General features: G+C 42.7%; 1 protein-coding gene across 4 annotated transcripts in view; it reads left to right on the top strand.

Annotated features, from left to right (window-relative positions):
• The window catches only part of GRK3 (G protein-coupled receptor kinase 3), a 146697-nt gene that overhangs the window by 18261 nt on the left and 110343 nt on the right, over positions 1-18093 (top strand). The window contains exon 1 of one of the 4 annotated variants that reach the window (XM_058431685.1): positions 12832-12951. The exons of the other annotated variants lie outside the window; for them this stretch is intronic. The gene's annotated coding sequence lies outside the window, so the exon portion shown is untranslated. Of the gene's footprint in view, positions 1-12831; positions 12952-18093 lie in introns of those variants that run through there. 4 annotated transcript variants of the gene reach the window in all.

Genomic DNA, 18093 nt, shown 5'->3' on the forward strand with positions numbered 1-18093 from the left:
CTGGTGGTAGCATGGATCAGAACTTCAGTCTGCTTTCCCTTCAGCTCTCATTTCGGTGTCTGAAATGCATCCAGGATTCTTCTTTTGTGTTTTCTGTTCTTCTCTCTCCCTTCTGTAGCTCCTTTCCTGTCTGCAGTCCCCCCAAACATACATACAGCCCCCCACACATGTATTTCCCATTGCTTGGATTAAAACCTTACCTGACCCTGGCACCAGGAGACTCTGACCTGAGCTTGCAGTGGTTAGTGTAGCCGAGTATTTCAGCTGCACGGATTGTTCCCTGAGAGCAGCCTCACTGGGCGCTGATGGGCTGTGCATTTTCTCTGAAGCTGTTAAACACTGTTTAAATAAATAATTTCTTCTTCTCTTCTCTTCAGTTTGTGACCTTGGATCTGGTCAGGAGAAGCTGAGTTTGAGCTTGGGAAGGTCATGGTCACAGGAAAGAACAGCGGCTGATTGGAGGCTTAGGGAGAGCGCACACCACCATCTGTAATTACGTTTTGACAGAGCTGTCCAGTGTTGTTGGCCTGCTCCCCGTTTTTCTCTGTAGTAGTCCCACTTTCTGCCTGGTCTCAGGGATTGGGGGAGAGTGGAAGGTGGGCCATGGTGGGAGTAAATGTGTCTGACACTCCAGATCTTCCTTTTCCAGGTTCTGTTTGCGCCTTCCGTCACTGACTCCATGCGTTCCTGCCTTACTCTTTCCCTTCTCCATCTTTCCTTCCCTCTCCCCTCATTGTTTTGCTGGTCCTCTTGTTCTGTTTCACCCTCTATCTGCCTACCCATCTGCTCCTTTTCCCTCTTTCCTTACCTCCCAAGGTCCCCGACACACAGGATCACCATAGGGCTTGGGAACTGCCCTCCAATGTATGCTGTGGGCAATTGGTAAAAATGGTTTTCAAAATGGAAACCATAGAAGTCTTTAATTTACTTGGCCTCTGAGGCATTGCCGAACTGGCAGATTGTTTGGCTACACCCTAAAGTGGTTGTTATTTCGTTACTTTTTATCTATAAAAGTAGGGATAATAATAGTTCTGGTCCATGAGGCTGTCGAGAGGGTTTAGCTGGTGGTGTACCTGAATCCCTTAACACGACAATTGGCTCTCAGCAGATGCTCAGTGAATAGAAGCAAATTGTTTATGTTAAAAATTTTCAACATACAGAAAAGTAGACTAGAGTAATTAACCCCATATGTATGTATATGTATGTGTGTGTGTGTATATATATATAGTTACATCACCTAGATTTGATATATTTCACCATTTTGCTATACTTTGTTTTCCCATCCTGCCTTTTCTTGTGGTTGCTGAAGTAATTAACAAAGCAGTCACAGCATTTTGTCCTATATGCATCTCTAAAGTGTATGCATGCTTTCTTATACAAACGCAGTACCTTTATCCCAAACATGAAATTTACCATGATTCTTAGTGTACTCTAATACCGAATTTATTGTCAAATTTCTCTGATTAACTTAAAAATGTTTTTTGTCTTTTTTTTTTAACTCTTGGTTTGAATCAGGATTCAAATACTGTTCTTGTATTGTAATTGGTGATAATATTTCTTGTAATCTAGACCAGTTCCCCCGCATTGCCCTCGCCAGCACATGCACAGGTAATTAACTTACCGAAGAAACTGGGTCCCATGTGTTGTAGAATGTTCCATGTTCTGGGCTTTTCTGTCTGCTTCTTAATGGTATCATTTAAACATTTTTAAAAATTTTTAGTTATTTTTTTGGGACAGAGTCTTGCTCTGTCACTCAGGCTGGAGTGCAGTGGCACAATCTCTGCTCACTGCAACTTCCGTCTCCCAGGTTCAAGCAGTTCTTGTGCCTCAGCCTCCTGAGTGGTTGGGATTACAGGTGTGCACCACCATACCCAGCTAATTTTTTTTTCTTCAGTAGAGACAGGGTTTCACTATGTTGGCCAGGCTGGTCCTGAACTCCTGGCCTCAAGTGATCTGCCCACCTCGGCCTCCCAAAGTGCTAGGATTACAAGCGTGAGCCACCATGCCCGGCCTTTAATGGTATCATTTAAATTGTACTTCTGTTTCCTACATTTCCTGTAAACCGAGAGTTTGCTCTAACAGCTTAATGAGGTTTAGCTTCAGCTGTTTTTTGGTAGGAGCACTTTACAGGTGGTGCTGTGTACGTCGTAGCAGGAGGCACATGCCATTTAGGGTCTCTGTAGTCAAGTCTCTAAAGTGGGCTCAGATGTGGTCGGCGTCAGTTTCTCATTGACAATCATTGTCTAAATCAGTTATTTTATTAGGGATCAACTTAACTAATGTTCATTAAGACATATAATTTCTATATAAGGATGAGGATAAAAGTAGCCGCACTTAACCCCTTTCTTCTGAATAGTGGCAATTAAAAACAAAGAATGGAGTTTATTAGGGAGTTACAAAATGGTGAGTTTTCTAAATACACGATTCCTTCTGCATTGATTACTTTTATTCCTCAGTGGGAGGATATTTAGTTGCCTTTAACTATAGTTTAATTAGAAAGGCAGGTGGTCATGGTGCAGCCCCATGACCCTCGCCTCGTGGTGTTGCCCCCATGTGTAACATGGCTAAAAGAGATTCTGCAGGTGGAATGAAGATGAGTGTCCGAGTGGGCTTAATCTACTCACATGTGCTCTTTAAAAGCAGAGAGTTTCCTCAGACTGGCAGCAAGGAGGAAGTCAGAAAGATATGAAGCTCAATAAATATTCCACACACTGTTGCTGGCTCTGCAGATGGAGGGCGTGTGGGTGCTCACTAGGAGCTGAGAGTGGCCCTGGCTGGCAGCAGCGAGGAAACAGCCACCTCCATCCTACAACCACAGAGCACAGAATTCCATCCATAACTGGAATGGGTTTGGAGGCAGATTGCTACTTGGAGCCTGTAAATAAGAACCCGGGCTGACCGACACCTTGAATTTGTCCTGGTGAGACCCTAAGCAGAGAGCCCAGTGGAACCCACCCACACTTCTGACGTACAGAACTGTGAGATGATACGTGGGTGTTGTTTTCAAGTCACTAAGTTTCTGGTGACTTGTGACACATGAGAAAACTAATACAGCAGGCGAAATTGCCATTCGTTGTTTTTAATTGCCACTATTCAGAATAAAGGGGTTACGTGCCAGTTACTTTTATCCTTATCCTTATATAGAAATTTTATCTTAAGAAATATTAAGTTGATCCCTAACTTGCTGTCAGTAAAACTTACACATTTAGATATTGACACAGTATGTTTGGTTTTAAGGGGCTACTGGTTATTGAATAGACAGGAAAATCATTGTATCAGCTATAGTTAAGATTATTTTGTGACTATTTTTCTTCTTTAAGATACATTGAAATTGTAATTTCATCATATGAAGTGAGGCACATGGCATTTGATAAAGTCCATCTGTCTGTGGACAAGCTACTTAGCTTCTCTGTCTGCATATTCATTCCTGTTAGAGGAGCATGTTTGAAATTATAAGGAGACTCCAAAATAGATCCTTTTTTTTTTTTTTTTTAAAGACAGTCTTGCTCTGTTGCCCAGGCTGGAGTGCAGTGGTACAATCTTGGCTCACTGCAACCTCCGCCTCCCAGGTTCAAGTGGTGCTCTTGCCTCAGCTTCCCAAGTAGCTGGGATTACAGTCATGTGCCACCATGCCCAGCTAATTTTTGGATTTTTAGTAGAGATGGGGTTTTGCCATGTTGGCCAGGCTGGTCTTGAGCTCCTGACCTTGTGATCTGCCCACCTGGACCTCCCACAGTGCTGTGATTACAGGCTTGAGCCAATGCGCCCAGCCCCCAAATCAATACTTAATACATGAAGTATGTAAATGTCATTCTCATGTATAAAGAACATGGTGATTAATGTAATATTATATCACATACTGCCATTAAAGGCATTTCATTTTATAATACTGACTTCAGAGCTCCATCCCCAGTTTGAATAGTAATCTTTTTCAATTTCCGTGAAATAATTTGGTGTCTGAGATATAGACACAAAAACTTTGCAATTTTTACATTTTTTTTTTTTTTTTTTTGAGACAGAGTCTTGCTCTGTCGCCCAGGCTGGAGTGCAGTGGTGCGATTTTGGCTCACTGCAATCTCCGCCTTCCAAGTTCAATCAGCTCTCCTGCCTCAGCCTCCTGAGTAGCTGGGATTACAGGCACACGCCACCATGCCTGGCTAATTTTTGTATTTTTTTTAAGGAGACACAGGGTTTCACCATGTTGGCCAGGCTAGTCTCAAATTCTTGACCTTGTGAATCCACCCACCTTGGCCTCCCAAAGTGCTGGGATTACAGGCGTGAGCCACCTCGCCCAGCCCTGCAATTTTTACTTTTTAAAAAATGACTTGTCTGGGTGTGGTGGCTCACACCTGTAATCCCAACACTTTGGAAGTCTGAGGCAGGAGGATCACTTGAGGCCAGACATTTGAGACCAGCCTGGGCAACACAGTGAGACCCTATCTCTATAGAAATTTAAAAATAAAATTAGCTGGATGTGGTGCTGCATACCTGTAGTCCCAGCCACTCAGGAGCCTGAGGTCGAGGGTTTCTTAAGCCTTGGATTTCGAGGCCTTAGTGAGTCGTGATCGCACCACTGCTCTCCATCTTGGGCAGCATCTCAAAAAACAACTCTCAAAATGCAAAACTACTATATGCCATTCACCCATTGTAAATGTATTATGTGATGATTTTGGTAAATTTCTACAGCTGTGCACCTGTCACCACAGTACAATTTAAAAACATTTCCATGCCTCCAAAAGATCCCTCCTGCCCATTTGTCATTACTCTGTTCCCATCCTCAGCCCCAGACAAACACTCATCTGTCTGTCTCTATCTGCCTTTTCAAGACATTTCATAAAAATGGAATTATACGGTATGAAGTCTGTAGTCTCTTGCATCTGGCTTCTTTAACTTAGCATAAGGTTTCTGAAGTTAATCCATGTCGTTGTGTGTATCTGTACTTCATTCCTTTTTGTTGCTAAATAGCATTTCATATTATGGACAGAGCACACTTTTTTTTTTTTTTTTTTTTTTTTGAGATAGAGCCTTGCTCTGCTACCCAAGCTGGAGTGCAGTAGCTCCATCTCTGCTCACTGCAAACTCCGCCTCCTGGGTTCAAATGATTCTCATACCTCAGCCTCCTGAGTAGCTGGGATTACAGGTGCATGCCACCACACCCAGCTAATTTTTGTATTTTTAGTAGAGACAAGGTCTCACTATGTTGCCCAGGCTGGTCTTGAACTCCTGACCTCTAGCGATCTACTCACCTCGGCCTCCCAAAGTGCTGGGATTACAGGTGTGAACCACAGTGCCCAGCCTACAGAGTGCCCTCTCTTTATTCAGCAGTTGATGGGCATTTGGATTATTTCCACTTTTTGCCTGTTATGGAGCAATGCTACCATAAACATTTGTGTACAAGTATTTTATGGACATATGTTTTCATTTCTGTTGAGTCTTTACCTAGGAGTGGAATTGCTGGGTTGTATGGCAAATTTGTGTTTAACTTCTTAAGAAATTACCAAATTGCTTTTCAAAGTGGCTGTACTGTTTTACATTCCCACCATCAATTTATGAGCATTCCAGGTTTACTATATCCTCATCAATACTTGTTGTTATCTGTCTTTTTTGTATCCATCTGAATGGATAGGAAGTGGTATCTTATTGTGGTCTTGATTTGTGTTTCTCCAATAGTTAATGATATTAAACATGGTTTTGCTAATTAGTTATTTATATATCTTCTTTAGTAAAATGTCTACTTAAATCTTTTGCCCATCCTGAAATTTGGATTGTCTTTATGTTATTTGTTGTTTATGTATGATTTACAAATGTTTTCTTCTGGTTGGTGGCTGGAATCCAGTCTCTTTCATTTTCCTAATGGTGACTTTTGAAGCACAGGTTTTATTTTTGAAGTCCAATTTATACATTTTTTTCTTTTATGACTCAACTTTAGTGTCGTTTTTTTTTTTCTTTTTGAGATGGAGTCTCACTCTGTCACTCAGGCTGGAGTGCAGTGGCGCAATCTGGGCTCACTGAAACCTCCGCCCCCCAGGTTCAAGTGATTCTCCTGTTTCAGCCTCCAGAGTAGCTGGGATTACAGGCACACGCCACCACACCCAGCTAATTTTTTATATTTTAGTGGAGACGAGGTTTCACCACATGGCCCAGGCTGGTCACGAACTCTTGAGCTCAGGCAATCCAACCGCCTCGGCCTCCCAAAGTGCTAGGATTACAGGCGTGAGCCACCGAGCCCGCCCTTTAGTGTCATATTTAAGAGGTTTTTGCCTAACAGGTTTGCAAAGGTTTTCTTCTCTTTTTCTTCTAGTAGTTTTATTGTTTTAGCTGTTGTATTTTGGTCTGTGGTCGATTTTGAGTAAATTTTTGTCTATGGTGTAAGGCAAGGTCTAAATGTATCTTTTTTGCATGTGGATATCCGATTTTGTGTTTCTCATTAAATTTATTCCCAAGTATTTTAATCTTTTTGATGCTATTGTGAATGGAATTGTTTTATGTATTTTAATTTTGGTTATTCATTGCCAGTACATGGAAATAGAATGAGTTTGTTTGTAGTGATCTTGTATCCAGTGATCTTCCTGAATTAGTTTATCAGTTCTAGTAAGGTGTGTCTGCGTGTGTGTGTGTGTGTGTCTGTGTGTGTGTGTGTGTGTGTGTGTATTCCTTAGGATTTTTTATGTATGGAATCCTAACTAAATGAAAAGAGTTTTATTTCTTTGTTTCCAGTCTGGTGTCTTTTATTTCCTTTCAGTTTTTACTTTTCACTTTAATTTCTTAAATGTTTTTTAAGTTGGTCTCAAACATATTTAGCATGATTTCAAAGAACATTTACCTAGAAAGAATACATAAATTATATTTGACATTTAGGGCCAAGGCATAAGAAATGTACTTGCTGTGGGCTTTGAAAGCAAAGGTGTATGTTTCATTATAAAAAGAATACATTGATAAAAACAGAAACTACTACCTCTAAAATTCCTTTTTTTAAAAAAGAAAATTCTGAGCAGTCTGTATCATAATAAAGATGAATGTAGATATACCATAGATGCTTATTTTAAAAATTTGGTAATTATAAAAAAACCCCAAAATACTAAAAAACATAAACTAAAACATTTTAGGATCACTTTTTTGTCAGTTTCAAAGAATAAACTTGCCAATTGATTTCATCGTTTGTAAAATTATTGCTTGACATGTTTAATATCTACAATATAACACATAGATGGTTAAAAGCTGAAAACATGTATAAGTCAGCAGCTTTGGATTCAAAAGTTGAGGTTAAATTATAGCACATAGAGCCGTCTTGTATAAGGTTGTAGAGATGGAACTGTTATCCTGGGAACCAACTTCAACTTTGTTTTCCTCTGTGTTCCTACCTTTGTTTGGAAGTGTTTGTTTCTGTCACAGTGAAGGGGCTCCCCTGACAGAGCCCCTGATTGACAGTGACACAATCAATTCCCACCCTGCCTTATCTGTAAGAGTTCTCTAACCAGAGCAACCACAGACTCTGAGAAGAAAAACCTGGAGCCCTATTCGATTCTGCATCCATTATCCATGCCTTTGAGGAGACTTTTCGTGAGGGAAAGAGTTAAAGAGGCATGTAAACTTTCAAACAGCAGAGACCAACAGTGGACTAAGCACAGCGAATTGGATTTTCTGTTGAAGAGCCAGTGCAGTGACAGGGTGCAGGCAGTAAGGGGAGCCTGGGTGACTTAGGGTCACAACCTCTGCACAGTTTCAACTTGGGTTTCCTAATAAAAATGCTGCCCAGAGAGGAAAGACACTAGGGTAGAGGAAAAGCTGTTACTTACAAACCTACTGGCAAGTCAGGCTTTTCAGCTGACTTCATTATCTGTGTTGGACTAAACAAGTCTGGGCATCAGCTACTGGTGCTGCAGTCTGCCCGGGCTGGGAGCCGCCACCTGCCCCCGCAGTGCAGCCTCTGCAGCTCTGAACATTTGGGACATCTGAGCGTTTTGGGTTAAAAAGGATAAAAAGAGGAGAAAAAGGCTAAACCAGTTCTATGGGAAAATTTGGTTGTCTTTTTTTTTTTTAAACCCAGCGTAGTAGGGCTGGTTTTCCTTCTTAAAATTATCATTCAGGTTCAAAGACCAGCCATAATTATCATTGCCCCACCCAAAAAAAAATTCAGAAAAGCTACATTTTACTGGAAAAGCACAATCCTTTAACATCTACTAATAACTAGAAACTATAGGAATGCTGATTTGCTGGCTAGCAAATGTATGATCTTTTTTTTAGTGTTCTTTATTTATTTTTTGAGATGGGTCTCGTTCTGTGGCCCAGGGTGGAATGCAGTGGTACACTCTCAGCTCACTGCAGCCTCAACCTCCTGGGCTCAAGCAGTCCTCCTGCCTCAGCCTCCCGAGTAGCTAGGACTACAGGCACAGGCGTGTGCCAACATGCCTGGCTAATTTTTGTATTTTTGTAGAGATAAGGATTTGCCATGTTGCCCAGGCTGATCTTGGACTCCTGGGCTCAAGAGATCCACCCACCTCAGCCTCCCAAAGTACTGGGATTATAGGTATGAGCCACTGTGCTTGGCCATCTATTATCTGTTAAATTTTTACTGCTTAATTTTCCCAGAGTTCTTCTGATTGTGTGATTGGAATACTATTAGTCCATAATTGGATTTACTATTAGTTTAAAACAGTGATGCTACCTGTGTACTAGACACTTCAGTGAGTATTTTATGTGCTGGTAAAATAATATGATCACGTTTGCATAACTCCCAAGTGGCAGAGCCAGAGTTGGAAGTCATGTGCTTTTTCTGCCTATAACCAGCAAAATTTAGCATGGAAATTAGCATGCATATGAAGTTCTTTAAAAAAATGACATATCAACTGTATAATTTTTATTTCCTATATAGTGATACTAAAATCCAGGATCTGGCAGCTGTGCACAAAGATCTCTCTGTAGCTGGTCTACTTTATGTGCTTTGCTGAAGGGGACATTCAATCAAATATGTTTGAGTCCTTGACTGGGAATGTCTCATTAAACAAAAAGGCACATGGAGAAGACTAAGACAGAAGGCTCCCATCCCTAACCAGCTCACCCTGAAAAAGATGGGTAGCAAAGTATGTGTGGAAGCGCACAGACCTCTGACATTCCAGTACTGAACAGTTGTTAAGTGTGTTTACTATCGCCAGGGAGCCCCTGAGATTCCCAGAAGAGCCTACTAGTCATTTTCCTGAGGCACACATTTAAATCCTAGGGCAAATGTGGAGAAGCTACTCTCTTAGCCAAGAGGTAAGCATTGCTGATCAGCCAGCCTCTGCAGCTAAACTCCTCTTTGTAGCTCTCTCTCTGCCAGGGTCCAAGTATTTTAGGAAAAAAAAGTTGTGTGTGCTAGCAATATTAGCAAATGTGGGATCTTAATCTATGTTGCTAGAGAATGCCAAGGACCTATGAAACAGCACCTCTACTGGAAAAGTTCTCTGTAAACTTTCTGAATTGACAGTGGGGGATGATGGGGCTGTTTTAGGATTTTAAGAGCCCTCAATTGGTTTTGAAATTCAAGGTGGTGCTGCATTGTCATAATATCTTCTGGTTTTAGCATTTTTTGGAGATAGCTTTTCTGATGGTTTTACACCTTGTCTTTGATTTATTTTAGTATTTCTACTTCTAGTCAAAGTTAAAACCAGGAAATATAGAGATGTGCTATGGAGGTGATGGTTAAGCTTTGTTTGAAACTTGTTGCTAAACATTCGGTTGTTCGTTTAATAAATTTAACTATGTGCCATACATTTCTCCTAAGCACTGGGGAATCCCTTAGTGAACAAAAGCAGAAATCCACACCCTTATGGAGCTAACTCCTCCTTCTTGGGGGAGAAAGATCCACAAATACATACTGTCCACAAGGGGGTAAATCTCAAGGAAGGTAGAAGAGCTGCAAAGAGAGGCAGGGAGTGCTGGTGCACACGGTGGCTTTAAATGGGGTGTTTTAAGAAGGTGCCCTTCATAAAGGACAATTGAGCAAAGTCCTCTGGGAGAGGAGGTACTGAGCCCCTGTGGATTTATCTGGGGCAAGAGTACCCAGGTGAAGTGTTCAGCAGGGCAAAGACCCTAAGGCTGGAGCCTCACGGTTGAGACACCGCAAGGAGGCCAGGGGGCTGCAGGGCAGGGAGTACAGTGGGGGTGGGGGTGGAGAGTGGCCAGGCCCTTGAGGCCCTTGTGAGGGTTTCTGCTCTTACCCAGAGTGAGATGGGACATAGGGAAGTTTGAGAGTTGGGATGGCATAATCTGACTCAAGTGCTCCTGGATCAGTCTGGCTGTTGGGCATGGGCCAGGGAGGCTGTGTTAGTCCTGTCTCACACTGCTGTAAAGAACTGCTTGAGACTGAGTAACTTATGAAGAAAAGAGGTTTAATTGGCTCACACTTCCACAGGCCTAACAGGAAGCATGACTGGGAGGCCTCAGGAAACTTACAGTATGGCAGAAGGCAAAGGGGACGCAAGCACCTTCTTCACGTGGCGGCAGGAGAGAGAGAGCACGCGAAAGGCAGGTCCTACACTTTTAAACCATCAGATCTTGTGGGAACTCACTCTTACTGGAACAGCAAGGAGGAAATCCGCCCCCATGACCCAGTCACCTTCCACCAGGCCCCTCCTTCAACACTGGGGATTATAATTCAACATGAGATTTGGGCATGGACACACATCCAAAACATTTCAGAGACCTCTTAGAAAGCTAGAGGCTGTGAGAGACGATGCTGGCCTTTGGACCATTGGGGTTGCCATGGAAGTAGACAGAAGCCATGGAATTCCCAATTTTGAAGATAGAGCCAATAGAATTTGTAAGAAATTATGTTGCAGCACAGAAAAGGGTTGTGGGGAGAAGTGGTTTGCTGGGGACACTGTGTCCTCAGGTCTAAAGATAAAGGAGAGGTTCTGATAAGAGGTTGAGACTGTAGGGCAATGATGTTGTTTATGCCTCTTGGAATTAAAGTAACTTGATTTGCACAGTGGGCCATTTGCTGGAGTATTGGCACACCTCCTTCGCGTTCTAGCTGCTGCTCTGAGGTGAGCATTAAGCTAAGAGCTTTGTCCTGATGCTGATAGCTTTTTGCTAGACGAACAGAGAAGATTCTTACGTCTGTGAGTCAGGAGTGAAATCCCAGCTGGGACAGAGAGAGTCCTTCTAGGCCCCCAGATAGTCTGTTTATAACATTGGAACACAAAAAGAGAAACTAGGACAACTTTTTAAAGAAGCACATATTCTTACCTTATACGATGCACTTACTCTCCGAAGAAATATATATTTTTTTAGTTTAAATCATTGTCAGCCTTTGGAATTTGCTCTTTAGGAATTCATTTCCTTATCTTAAAATTTATGGCTATTTAAGAAGATTGAAATTAGTTGTTTTTGGCTTCTGCTTTTCAGCCGGCAGTTGAGTTCCGAATTGGTGACAGGAAAGAACTTGAAATGGAATAGCTCGCTGGGAATAGTGATTTTGGCCCTTTCTTTCATTGTTGCCTTTTAGTTCATTTTCAGAATATACCCGATTTCCTATTCATGAGGTACCAAATACAAGAATCTAATGTTATTTTCTTCTTGTTTACTAATAAATGTGCTCTGTACTTGTATTCTTACTTTTTAAAACAATTGAATTGATGTAAATATGCATTTCCATAATATGCATTTCCATAACTTCAGAAAGTATAGTCTTGCCCTTTGGGTTCAACTCACCCCAGCCCTGGGCAGCCACTGATCTGCTTTTAGTCACAATATATTACATTCACCTTTTCTAGAACTTCATATAAATGGATTCAAACAGTACATGCTCTTTTGTGTTTGGTTTATGTGGCTCAGCGTAATATTCTTGAGATTCTTCCATATTGTGGCTCCTGTTTATCAGGATTGTTTTTCTTTTTTTTTTTTTGAGATGGAGTCTCGCTTTGTTGCCCAGGCTGGAGTGCAATGGCTTGATCTCGGCTCCATGCAACCTCCACCTCCCGGGTTCAAGCGATTCTTGTACCTCAGCCTCCCGAGTAGCTGGGACTACGGGCACTTGCCACCACGCCTAGCTAATTTTTGTATTTTTAGTAGAGACGAGGTTTCGCCATGTTGGCCAGGCTGGTCTTCAACTCCCGACCTCAGGTGATGCACCTGCCTCGGCCTCCCAAAGTGCTGGGATTACAGGCATGAGCCAATATTTCCAGTCGGGATTTCGTTTCTTTTTTTTGCTGAATATTATTATTTTATGTGCATTTAACACAGTTCACTTGTCTATGGACACTGGAATTGTTTCCAGTGTGGGGCAAGTATGAATAAAGCTGCCACAGGCATTTCTGCACAAGCCTTGTGAACATACACTATCATTTCTCTTTGGTAAATACCTGGAAGAGGAATTGCTGGATCCTGTCTGATAGGTGCACACACATTATATTTGCAATGTCTTTTTGAGGAATTGACTTATTTATATCACAGTGAAATGTCTTTTATCCTGGCAATATATTGCTCTGGTGTCTACTTTGTCTAATATTGATTTAGTCACTCCAGCTTTCTGATGTTAGTGTTTGCATGGTACATCTCTTCTCCATTCTTCGATTTCAAAGTGTTTCTATTTAAAGTGTGTTTGTTACAGGCAGAATCTGCTTGAGACTGCTTTTTAAACCCAGATCAAATCCCTGTTATTTCATTAGAATGTTTAGATCATTTACAATTAGTTATCAAAACAGTTGGACTGAAGTCTCCCATCCTTCTGTTTTCTGTTTGTTCTTTTTTCTCCTTTTCCTGTTGTCTTTCGAATTGAATATACTTTGGTATGTTAGGTTATTGCCACACTGGCTTATTAGCTGTACCTCTTCATTTCAGTATTTGTTTTTGGTGTTCCAGGAACCTCAGCATCCCTGAACTCTTGATGTCCTCACCTCAGCAAGACCACCAAGGTCTGCTTGGGTCCCCCTCCTAGTGCTGCAGTTCAGTGCTGTTGACTACCATACTAAGGTACCTCCAGGCGAAGAGCCAGTCCATCCTGGGATCCTCCTGGTTTATTTTCCTTCTCTGAAAGACTGCAGCCCTTTCCATGTCTGCAAACAGTTATTTCATAGAACTTTTCTGTCCAGCTTCCTGGTTGTTCATGGTGAGAGGTTAAGTCTGGTCATTATTGTGTTATGCCCTTGAAGTATAATTTCATTTTTGAAATAAAATGTTTGGCTCTTGGTGGGAAAATTTGATAAATATTTGAAACTGAGACTCCCTGTAAAATCTTAGACATACAGTGTCTTTGTTATAACTTAATGGTGCCACACAAACATGATGGTTGGCTTCCAAGTTACCCATAACAGACAGGTAAGTCTAAGAAGCTTTAGAAAAGGCTGTGTCCGTACAGTTTGGGGTGACGATAACAGTTATTGAGTCCCTTGGTGCTCAGTGCTCTACATATGTCATCTCATTTAGTCTTCAGAATGACCCTGTGTGGGTCATTCTTGGCCCCCTTTTACAGGCAAGGAGCCGAGCCTCAGAGGTGAAGGGATTTGCCTGGTGTCTTGCACATAGTGATGGGCTGAGCTGGAGTCTGCCACATTCCAAGCTAAAGCTTTTGACCACTATACTAAGCTGAGTAAGGAGGTTTTTTTTGTTTGTTTGTTTTTGAGAAAGGGTCTTGCTCTGTTGCCCAAGTTGGAGCTTAGTGGTGTGATCATAGCTCACTGCTGCCTCGAACTCCGGGACTCATGCAATCTTCCCATCTCAGCCTCCAGGGTAGCTAGGACTATAGGTGCACACGATCATACCTGGCAATTTTTTTTTTTTTTTTTTTTTTTTTTTTGTGGAGATAGGATCTGGCTGTTGCCCAGGCTGGTTTCGAACTCCTGGCTTCAAGTGATCCTCCTACCCTAGCCTCTCAAAATACTGGGATTATGAGCCACTGAGCCAGACCAAACTAAGTTTTTGAAATGTCTTAAGGGGCAGCAGCAGGTTAAATCGTGCTGGAACATCCAGGAAGTGGTTGATTTCTTACTGAGGTAGCTACTTGTTGCCAGGAGAAAGCATTATGATTCATTTCCCACAAAAAGTGGTTCCCTCTCCCCCTTCTCTCTTCCTTTACTCTCTCCTGCTCCCCATATTCCTTCCTTTACTCTTCCTTTCTTTTGTCTTTGTGTGTGTGTGTGTGTGTGTGTGTGTGTGTGTGTATGGTTTTAAGGAGTGGAGAGTATAATAGGCAAGAAGGAAGAGAGAAGGAAGAAGCTCCCTTGTACGGAGACAGAGGGAGGGGGGCTCCAAAGCCAAGAGAGGGAACCGCAAATGGGGCAGAAACCAGCCAGGTGTATCTATAGAGAGGCTGGAGGAGGCGGTGTCTGTTTTGCATATGGCTCAGGGGATTGGTTTGACCAGGCCTGTCTTTCACGTAGCCCGTGGAAAAAGTTGGCCCTCCCACCCTAGTCTTTTAATATGCAAATGCAGGACACCATGATGTTCTACACACATGGGGATATGTGGGGGCCATCAGGTTGCCAGGAACATGTGGGGCAAGGGCAAGAAGGCTGCGGGGATTGTCATGTTGGGTGGACCTAGTTTCTAATTGCCTGCATTTGCATATCAAAAGTTGCCAGCCTGGCTCTAAGAGCAGGGGCTTTACAAGAAACTTTTCCCGAGACGCTTTAAAAAATGAAAACTTCCCAAAACTTTTCCTCCCTGTCTGCCTAAAATAATTTCTTAATAACTCCTACAACATTCCCCCCAGTGGAGACGCCCCCCTAACTGCTGTTAGGGGGTTTTGGGCGACGACTCTTTCTGGCTACTTCCTGCAGAAAAGGGGTGTTGAATGGGGAACAGCAACTAGGGCTCCTCCTGGAGTCCATCTAAGGGTCCTCAGAAGAATGGCGTGTCCTTGTGTGGTTCAGTTGACAGCACCGTTTGGAGTTTGATTGCTTCTAGGCAAGAAGAAACAATTTGAGTTGTAGTATTGAGTAAACAGAGTCCAAATATCAATACAAGACATATAAGTAAGAGGGGGCTTAATAAAGGGGTTAACAAATTCCATCAAGAAGACTGGAATTTATTAAAGAGGGATTGTAGCCACTCGGGACTGAAGCCAGCATTTTCCCTGAGCCTGTCAATAATTTTGATTTGATCTTTACCTGTAGATTTTCCTTTATATACTAGAGGTGTTCATCCAAAAGCAGCATGTTTCATTTAAAAGTGTGTCACTAGACCCAGTAAAAAGTCCTAGCAGACTTAGTGATAGTAAAACTTTCATGCTTCATTTTTGTTAGTAACTGTTATCCCTGCTATAGGGATAATAATTAAGCAAAATATGACAGCGATGGAAACATTCTGTCCAGTATTTCAGCTAGAAGGTGCTACTGTGTATAACCCTATTGCAAATAGTAGAGTGAGGACAGCAATTTCCACAAGTGTGGTGTGGTAGGTAATTTCCATCTAAAATTTTACTCGCCAACACATAGAATTCCCCTTTGGGGGTCTGTGAAGTTCCTTGGTTTTATTTTCCCAAACAAAGACCTCTGGGTTATGGGCACCTTACTCACTTTCATTACCTGGCAGAATTTGCAAGATAATTGCCCAGAACTAGTATATTGATTCATATTTTTACGTTACCCCTCCCTATTTTTTCTTTTTTTCAAGCTGCAGAAGATCACCACTTGATTCACAGGAATAGGCAGAGTTAGTCTAAAATGTAGGCAAAAAGCTTAAAAACAATTAATGAGACTAGGATTTAATGACAAATGTATGATAACCTTTGGAGCAAAATTTTTCTCTGCAGTCCTCATTTTTGGTAAAAACTAATTATGAATAAACTTTAGTCTTATACGTGGCCTGATTATTTGCATAAAGGGCAGCAAGAATGGTTTTTACATGGGCCTTTTGGATTAGCTTTGATGAAACTCTATTCCATAAGGAATCTTAGATAAGACCCTTAAAGTCGAGCCCAGCCATGGGTTTGTATCCTCAGATACCTGTGAGTTGGGTGATCCTCTCCCCTTGAGGTCCCAAGATAAACTGGGAGCTCCCAGACCTGTTAGAAAGTGTCATCCTTTACTGACCACAGGTTAGGAACCCTGTGCAGAGACTGTAGACAAGGTATGAGGCCAGTTCTCCCCAAGGGGCTTTTATTGGCTCTACATGTTAAGCTTGATTCCTTAAAGGGAAACACACTGTTTCAGTTAAAGCCTTGGTAAAATAACCAGTTTTTCCAACTGTGTCCTGTTGACATCCTTTGCCTTTTTTTTTAAACCCCTCCTCTTTGTCAAAATAGCAGTAAGATCACCAGCAGAAGAGAATGAAATCAAAACTGACCCCACGTGAATTCATGAAACCACAGAATGTTAGGCCTAAGTGAAACCTCAGAGTCTATGCATTCCAGCCCCTTCATTTGATTGATGAGGAAACTAGGGAACACTGGCAGGAAGTGACTTGGTAGAACCATGCAGCTTGTCGGTGTGCAGCAGGCGCTGGAATGCAGGGAACACTAACCTTGGGCGGGATGTGGGGATCAGCTCCCTCAGCGTCTGAGGGTATCAGCCAGATCCTAGCGTTTGCTGTGCAGTGGGATCATGAAGAGCCAGGACCTGAAGGAGACCGAGTAGTGCTTACTTAGGTTAGTTGTTTAGGGGACATTTCTTTGGGGACGTGATCAGGGGATCATGGGGATCAGCGTCGTCATCAGCCAGGGCAGAGAGAGTGCAGTGTGTTTCAGAAACCGCCAGAAGGCCCATGCAGGCAGCACCTGATGAGAGAGAAGAGGGGAGGCAGGGAACTGCGCAGGAGCCAGGGTTTTGAGTGTGATGGGAAGCTCCGGTGGGTCTTCACCAGGTCCGATGTATGTTTTAAGATCATTCTAGCCTCTTTATGAAGAATGAATTGCTGGAATCAGAGTAGGAGCATGGAAACAGGAAGAAGAATCTGGAGACCCCTGTCCCATTTAGGAGGTCACCAAAGGTGGCTTTTGTCAGAGTAAGAGCAGCAGAGATGTAAGAATGGGTGGCCTGGGATATATTCTGGAGCCAGAACTGAATAGGGAAGAGAAGACTCAAGGAGAAGTTCAATGCCATAGTTTGGGGGTAAGCGTATACATAGTTTCTATAATTTAGGGGAATAAATACATTCTATAAAGCATATTTTCTTTTCTTTTTGTTTTTTGAGATAGGATCTCACTCTGTCAACCCAGGCTGGAGGGCGGTGGCGTGATCTTGGCTCACTGCAACCTTTGCCTCCTGGGGTCAAGTGATTCTCCAGCCTCAGCCTCCCGAGTAGCTGGAAACACAGGTGTGCGCCACCACATGTGGCTAATTTTTGTATTTTTTTGTAGAGACGGGGTTTCTCCATGTTGTCCAGGCTGGTCTCATACTCCCGAGCTCAAAGCAATCTGCCTGCCTCAGCCTCCCAAAGGGCTGGATTATGGGTGTGAGCCACCATGCCCGGCCATACTTTCTTAAGTTATTCAAAACTATAGAAGGAGAGGAGCTAGCTATTGCTCAGAAAGATGAAATGACGAGACAGAGTGATGCGGCTATGACGGCATCAGGCTTTCCTGACTCCCGCCTTGTAAGGCCCTGCCTTTGGCTTGTGCTCCTCTCTGTCTCCTGTGTCCTTGTTTGCACCTGTCCCTTCCCACAAGTAACCTCTGCACTTACTTGATGGCACAGCCTTAGTGAGCCAGCTCATTTCAGTTCTGTGGTTCATTTCATAATGAATGAGCATTTCTAGTGTAATGCGTTGCCCTTGCCTCTACCACAACAGATCCAATACCTCACCAATCCCCTCCCTGACCAGAAAAACACAGACCAAGAAACCTACACGCCTATATTCGTGCACACACATATGCGCATGCACACCTAGTTTCCTTTCTTCTGTTTCTGTTGACATTAATGACACCACTATTCTCCAAGCTGTCCAGGATCCAAAGGTCTGAAGCCTCGCTGATGCCTTCTCGTCCTTGTCTCTCCTGCCCCATCATCCTCCATTTTCACCACAGCCACCTTAGTTATGCCATTATTACGCTGACCCAGACAGTTCAGGACCTTCCTAACTGGCGATCCTATTTTGATTTTTTTCTTTCTCCAGCCCTTTTGTTAAACTTTTAATTTTTGCTGGGAAACATAGCCTCTGGCCAGGAGTCAGGATCAG

This window comes from Hylobates moloch, unplaced genomic scaffold (assembly GCF_009828535.3).
Source record: "Hylobates moloch isolate HMO894 unplaced genomic scaffold, HMol_V3 SCAFFOLD_19, whole genome shotgun sequence".
NCBI classification, from domain to species: Eukaryota; Metazoa; Chordata; class Mammalia; order Primates; family Hylobatidae; genus Hylobates; species Hylobates moloch.